Raw genomic sequence first — 6,822 nt, 5'->3', positions numbered from 1 at the left:
GTGAAATCATGCTATCACAGACTGACCTGATCCATAGACTGTGACCTCACTGCTCTCATTGTGACATCATCATTTCACAGACTGATCTACTACATAGACTGTGACCTCACTGATCTTACTGTGACATCATCCTATCACAGACTGACCAGCTACATAGACTGTGACCTCTCTGCTCTCACTGTGACATCATCCAATCACAGACTGACCTGCTATATAGACTGTGACCTCCCTGCTCTCATTGTGACATCATCCTATCACAGACTGACCTGCTACGTAGACTGTGACCTCACTGCTCTCACTGTGAAATCATGCTATCACAGACTGACCTGATCCATAGACTGTGACCTCATTGCTCTCATTGTGACATCATCCTTTCACAGACTGATCTGCTACATAGACTGTGACCTCACTGATCTTACTGTGACATCATCCTATCACAGACTGACCAGCTACATAGACTGTGACCTCACTGCTCTCACTGTGACGTCATCCAATCACAGACTGACCTGCTATATAGACTGTGACCTCACTGCTCTCACTGTGACATCATCCAATCACAGACTGACCTGCTATATAGACTGTGACCACCATGCTCTCATTGTGACATCATCCTATCACAGACTGACCTGCTACATAGACTGTGACCTCACTGCTCTCACTGTGACATCATCCCATCACAGACTGACCTGCTCCACAGATTGTGACCTCACTGCTCTCACTGTGACATCATCCAATCACAGACTGACCAGCTACATAGAATGTGACCTCACTGCTCTCTTTGTGACATCATCCTATCACAGAGTGACCTGCTACATAGACTGTGACCTCACTGTTCTCACTGTGACATCATCCTATCACAGACTGACCTGCTCCATAGACTGTGATCTCACTGCTCTCAATGTGACATCATCCAATCACAGACTGACCAGCTACATAGACTGTGACCTCACTGCTCTCATTATGACATCATCCTATCACAGACTGACCTGCTACATAGACTGTGACCTCACTGCTCTCACTGTGACATCATCCAATCACAGACTGACCTGCTACATAGACTGTGACCTCACTGCTCTCACTGTGACATCATCCAATCACAGACTGACCTGCTACATAGACTGTGACCTCACAGTTCTCACTGTGACATCATCCTATCACAGACTGACCTGCTACATAGACTGTGACCTCACTGCTCTCACTGTGACATCATCCAATCACAGACTGACCAGCTACATAGACTGTGACCTCACTGTTCTCACTGTGACATCATCCTATCACAAACTGATCTGCTACAGACTGTGACCTCACTGCTCTCACTGTGACATCATCCAATCACAGACTGACCTGCTCCATAGACTGTGACCTCACTGCTCTCACTGTGACATCATCCAACCACAGACTGACCTGCTAAATAGACTGAGACCTCACTGTTCTCACTGTGACATCATCCTTTCACAGACTGACCATCTACATAGACTTTGACCTCACTGCTCTCACTGTGACATCATCCAATCACAGACTGACCAGCTACATAGATACATAGACTGTGACCTCACTGCTCTCACTGTGACATCATCCAATCACAGACTGACCAGCTACATAGATACATAGACTGTGACCTAACTGCTCTCATTGTGACATCATCCTATCACAGACTGACCTGCTACGTAGACTGTGACCTCACTGCTTTCATTGTGACATCATCCTTTCACAGACTGATCTGCTACATAGACTGTGACCTCACTGATCTTACTGTGACATCATCCTATCACAGACTGACCAGCTACATAGACTGTGACCTCACTGCTCTCATTGTGACATCATCCTTTCACAGACTGATCTGCTACATAGACTGTGACCTCACTGATCTTACTGTGACATCATCCTATCACAGACTGACCAGCTACATAGACTGTGACCTCACTGCTCTCACTGTGACATCATCCAATCACAGACTGACCTGCTATATAGACTGTGACCTCCCTGCTCTCATTGTGACATCATCCTATCACAGACTGACCTGCTACATAGACTGTGACCTCACTGCTCTCACTGTGACATCATCCCATCACAGACTGACCTGCTCCACAGATTGTGACCTCACTGCTCTCACTGTGACATCATCCAATCACAGACTGACCAGCTACATAGAATGTGACCTCACTGCTCTCTTTGTGACATCATCCTATCACAGATTGACCTGCTACATAGACTGTGACCTCATTGTTCTCACTGTGACATCATCCTATCACAGACTGACCTGCTGCATAGACTGTGACCTCACTGCTCTCAATGTGACATCATCCAATCACAGACTGACCAGCTACATAGACTGTGACCTCACTGCTCTCATTATGACATCATCCTATCACAGACTGACCTGCTACATAGACTGTGACCTCACTGCTCTCACTGTGACATCATCCAATCACAGACTGACCTGCTCCATAGACTGTGACCTCACTGCTCTCACTGTGACATCATCCAATCACAGACTGACCTGCTAAATAGACTGAGACCTCACTGTTCTCACTGTGACATCATCCTTTCACAGACTAACCATCTACATAGACTGTGACCTCACTGCTCTCACTGTGACATCATCCAATCACAGACTGACCAGCTACATAGATACATAGACTGTGACCTCACTGCTCTCATTGTGACATCATCCAATCACAGACTGACCTGCTACATAGATACATAGACTGTGACCTCACTACTCTCACTGTGACATCATTCAATCATAGACTGACCAGCTACATAGACTGTGACCTCACTGCTCTCATTGTGACATCATCCTATCACAGACTGACCATCTACATAGACTGTGACCTCACTACTCTCATTGTGACATCATCCTATCACAGACTGATCTGCTACATAGACTGTGACCTCACTGTTCTCACTGTAACATCATCCTATCACAGACTGACCTGCTCCATAGACTGTGACCTCACTGCTCTCACTGTGACACCATCCAATCACAGACTGACCTGCCTATATAGACTGTTACCTAACTGCTCTCATTGTGACATCATCCTATCACAGACTGACCTGCTACATAGACTGTGACCTCACTGCTCTCAATGTGAAATCATGCTATCACAGACTGATCTGCTACATAGACTGTGACCTCACTGTTCTCACTGTGACTTCATCCTATCATAGACTGACCTGCTACATAGACTGTGACCTCACTGCTCTCACTGTGACATCATCCTGTCACAGACTGTCCTGCTACATAGAATGTGACTTCACTGCTCTCACTGTGACATCATCCAATCACAGACTGACCTTCTACATAGACTGTGACCTCACTGCTCTCACTGTGACATCATCCAATCACAGACTGACCTGCTACATAGACTGTGACCTCACTGCTCTCACTGTGACATCATCCAATCACAGTCTGACCTGCTACATAGACTGTGACCTCTCTGCTCTCACTGTGAAATCATGCTATCACAGACTGATCTGCTACATAGACTGTGACCTCACTGTTCTCACTGTGACATCATCCTATCACAGACTGACCTGCTACATAGAATGTGACCTCACTGCTCTCATTGTGACATCGTTCAATCACAGACTGACCAGCTACATGGAATGTGACCTCACTGCTCTCACTGTGACATCATCCAATCACAGAATGACCTGCTACATAGACTGTGACTTCACTGCTCTCACTGTGACATCATTCAATCACAGACTGACCAGTTACATAGACTGTGACCTCGCTGTTCTCATTGTGACATCATCCTATCACAGACTGACCTGCTCCATAGACTTTGACCTCACTGCTCTCACTGTGACATCATCCAATCACAGACTGACCTGTTACATGGACTGTGACCTCACTGCTCTCATTGTGACATCATCCTATCACAGACTGACCTGCTACATAGACTGTGACCTCACTGCTCTCTCTGTGACATCATCCAATCACAGACTGACCTGCTACATAGACTGTGACCTCACTGCTCTCATTGTGACATCATCTTATCACAGACTGACCTGCTACATAGACTGTGACCTCACTGCTCTCTCTGTGACATCATCCTATCACAGACTGACCAACTACATAGACTGTGACCTCACTGCTCTCACTGTGAAATCATGCTATCACAGACTGATCTGCTACATAGACTGTGACCTCACTGATCTCACTGTGACATCATCCTATCACAGACTGACCTGCTCCATAGACTGTGACCTCACTGCTCTCACTGTGACATCATCTAATCACAGACTGGCCTGCTACATAGACTGTGACCTCACTGCTCTCACTGTGACATCATCCAATCACAGACTGACCAGCTACATAGACTGTGACCTCACTGCTCTCATTGTGACATCATGCTATCACAGACTGATCTGCTAACATAGACTGTGACCTCACTGTTCTCACTGTGACATCATCCTATCACAGACTTACCTGCTACATAGAATGTGACCTCACTGCTCTCACTGTGACATCATCCAATCACAGAATGACCAGCTACATAGACTGTGACCTCACTGCTCTCATTGTGACATCATCCTATCACAGACTGATCTGCTACATAGACTGTGACCTCACTGTTCTCACTGTGACATCATCCTATCACAGACTTACCTGCTACATAGAATGTGACCTCACTGCTCTCACTGTGACATCATCCAATCACAGACTGACCTGCTACATAGACTGTGACCTCACTGTTCTCACTGTGACATAATCCTATCACAGACTGACCATCTACATAGACTGTGCCCTCACTGCTCTCATTGTGACATCATCCTATCACAGACTGATCTGCTACATAGACTGTGACCTCACTGTTCTCACTGTGACATCATCCTATCACAGACTGACCTGCTCCATAAACTGTGACCTCACTGCTCTCACTGTGACATCATCCTATCACAGACTGACCTAATACATAGACTGTGACCTCACTGCTCTCACTGTGACACCATCCAATCACAGACTGACCTGCCTATATAGACTGTTTACCTAACTGCTCTCATTGTGACATCATCCTATCACAGACTGACCTGCTACATAGACTGTGACCTCACTGCTCTCACTGTGACATCATCCAATTACAGACTGACCTGCTACATAGACTGTGACCTCACTGCTCTCACTGTGACATCATCCAATCACAGACTGACCTGCTACATAGACTGTGACCTCACTGCTCTCACTGTGACATCATCCAATCACAGACTGACCTGCTATATAGACTGTGTCCTCACTGCTCTCATTGTGACATCGTTCAATCACAGACTGGCCTGCAACATAGACTGTGACCTCACTGCTCTCACTGTGACATCATCCAGTCACAGACTGATCTGCTACATAGACTGTGACCTCACTGTTCTCATTGTGATATCATCCTATCACAGACTGACCTGCTACATCGACTGTGACCTCACTGCTCTCATTGTGACATCATCCAATCACAGACTGATCTGCTACATAGACTGTGACCTCACTGTTCTCACTGTGACATCATCCTATCACAGACTAACCAGCTACATAGACTGTGACCTCACTGCTCTCATTGTGACATCATCCTATCACAGACTGATCTGCTATATAGACTGTGACCTCACTGTTCTCACTGTGACATCATCCTATCACAGACTTACCTGCTACATAGAATGTGACCTCACTGTTCTCACTGTGACATCATCCTATCACAGACTGACCTGCTCCATAAACTGTGACCTCACTGCTCTCACTGTGACATCATCCTATCACAGACTGACCTAATACATAGACTGTGACCTCACTGCTCTCACTGTGACACCATCCAATCACAGACTGACCTGCCTATATAGACTGTTTACCTAACTGCTCTCATTGTGACATCATCCTATCACAGACTGACCTGCTACATAGACTGTGACATCACTGCTCTCACTGTGACATCATCCAATCACAGACTGACCAGCTACATAGACTGTGACCTCACTGCTCTCACTGTGACATCATCTAATCACAGCCTGACCTGCTACGTAGACTGTGACCTCACTGTTCTCACTGTGACATCATCCTATCATAGACTGACCTGCTACATAGACTGTGACCTCACTGCTCTCTCTGTGACATCATCCAATCACAGACTGACCAGCTACATATACTGCGACCACACTGCTCTTACTTTGACATCATCCAATCACAGACTGACCTGCTCCATAGACTGTGACCTCACTTCTCTCACTGTGACATCATCCAATCACAGACTGACCAGCTACATAGACTGTGACCTCACTGCTCTCATTGTGACATCATTTTATCACAGACTGACCTGCTCCATAGACTGTGACCTTGCTGCTCTCATTGCGACATCATCCTATCACAGACTGACCTGCTACATAGACTGTGACCTCACTGCTCTCACTGTGACATCATCCAATCACAGACTGAACAGCTATATAGACTGTGACCTCACTGCTCTCACTGTGACATCATCCAATCACAGACTGACCAGCTACATATACTGCGACCTCACTGCTCTTACTTTGACATCATCCAATCACAGACTGACCTGCTCCATAGACTGTGACCTCACTTCTCTCACTGTGACATCATCCAATCACAGACTGACCAGCTACATAGACTGTGACCTCACTGCTCTCATTGTGACATCATTCTATAACAGACTGACCTGCTCCATAGACTGTGACCTTGCTGCTTTCATTGCGACATCATCCTATCACAGACTGACCTGCTACATAGAATGTGACCTCACTGCTCTCACTGTGACATCATCCAATCACAGACTGACCAGCTACATAGACTGTGACCTCACTGCTCTCACTGTGACA

Source organism: Dendrobates tinctorius, unplaced genomic scaffold (assembly GCF_039654945.1).
Source record: "Dendrobates tinctorius isolate UK_male_01 unplaced genomic scaffold, ASM3965494v1 ptg000215l, whole genome shotgun sequence".
Classification (NCBI taxonomy): Eukaryota; Metazoa; Chordata; class Amphibia; order Anura; family Dendrobatidae; genus Dendrobates; species Dendrobates tinctorius.
The sequence above is the reverse complement of the archived record's forward strand: the minus strand, read 5'-3'. Positions refer to the sequence as shown.